Raw genomic sequence first — 1261 nt, 5'->3', positions numbered from 1 at the left:
ACATCAAATTAAATGCGATGCCATCTACAGCTGCACAAATAAATAAATGGAATTTTAACAAGTAGGACACATTAATATAATTTTTCTCAAATTTATATATATATATATATATATATATATATATTCCAGTGCTGCTTTGACTGGCTTCCGTACTGGTGGCACGTAAAAGACACCAACTGATCGTGGTCATTGCCAGCCTCCTCTGGCCCCTGTGCTGGTGGCACGTAAAAAGCACACACTACTCTCAGAGTGGTTGGCGTTAGGAAGAGCATCCTGCTGTAGAAACTCTGCCAAATCAGATTGGAGCCTGGTGCAGCCTCCTGGCTTCACAGACCCCAGTTGAACTGTCCAACCCATGCCAGCATGGAAAGCAGATGTTAAATGATGATGGTGATATATTGTATGTGTACACTTTGTAGACCACACACAACATCGTTGTGTATATACACCACCGTTTCTTCATGTATGCATACTGTATACAGTTTTTCTCATTAAATATTTAATGGCAGTCTGTCCAAAAAAGACGATTCGGCAACATCTTGCTGAACCTACCTGCACAGATGATTTGTTTATAGTGATCGCTCCCTCCATCAAATCAAAGTTGTCTCTACAAAATGATAACAGGGGAACGTGAAATGGGTTGTATTGCTCAATAAACATGATACTACTCAGTCTGGGAAGTAAACTTCTTAACACCCTTACCATACATTTCACAAATGAATTCTCTGTTCACAGCAAACCCCTCTATTTCTCTCTCTCTTTCTCTCTTTTTCAGCTACCATGTGTTCTTGTGTTCCTTAATTAAAAGCCAGTTTAAATTTTTCGACCATTTCCCCCCATTCTTCAGGTAAGTGTCTTCTGCTTTGTATGCCCCCTGTTACATTGAGCTATTAAACTGTTACCCTGTCTTAAATGGAGATTTTATTTACCAGAAAACTCCTGGTATAGGTGCAGGAGTGGCTGTGTGGTAAGTAGCTTGCTTACCAGCCACATGGTTCCGGGTTCAGTCCCACTGCATGGCACCTTGGGCAAGTGTCTTCTACCATAGCCTCGGGCCGATCAAAGCCTCTGAGTGGATTTGGTAGACGGAAACTAAAAGAAGCCTGTCATATATATGTGTGTTTGTGTGTCTGTGTTTGTCCCCCCAACATCGCTTGACAACTGGTGCTGGTGTGTTTACGTCCCCCGTAACTTAGCGGTTTGGCAAAAGAGACCAATAGAATAAGTACTAGGCTTCCAAAGAATAAGTCCTGAGGTCGAT

General features: G+C 41.9%; 1 long non-coding RNA gene across 1 annotated transcript in view; it reads left to right on the top strand.

The window, feature by feature from the left end:
- Positions 1 to 1261, top strand: part of LOC106876278 (uncharacterized) — a 10674-nt gene that overhangs the window by 1677 nt on the left and 7736 nt on the right. Inside the window, exon 2 of the long non-coding RNA XR_001410221.2 lies at positions 776 to 847. This is a non-coding gene — a long non-coding RNA (uncharacterized LOC106876278). The remainder of the gene's footprint in view (positions 1 to 775; positions 848 to 1261) is intronic.

The sequence above is a fragment of the Octopus bimaculoides genome, chromosome 29, assembly GCF_001194135.2.
Source record: "Octopus bimaculoides isolate UCB-OBI-ISO-001 chromosome 29, ASM119413v2, whole genome shotgun sequence".
NCBI classification, from domain to species: domain Eukaryota; kingdom Metazoa; phylum Mollusca; class Cephalopoda; order Octopoda; family Octopodidae; genus Octopus; species Octopus bimaculoides.
Note: the sequence above shows the minus strand (reverse complement) of the source record. Positions and strands in the feature narration are given on the sequence as shown.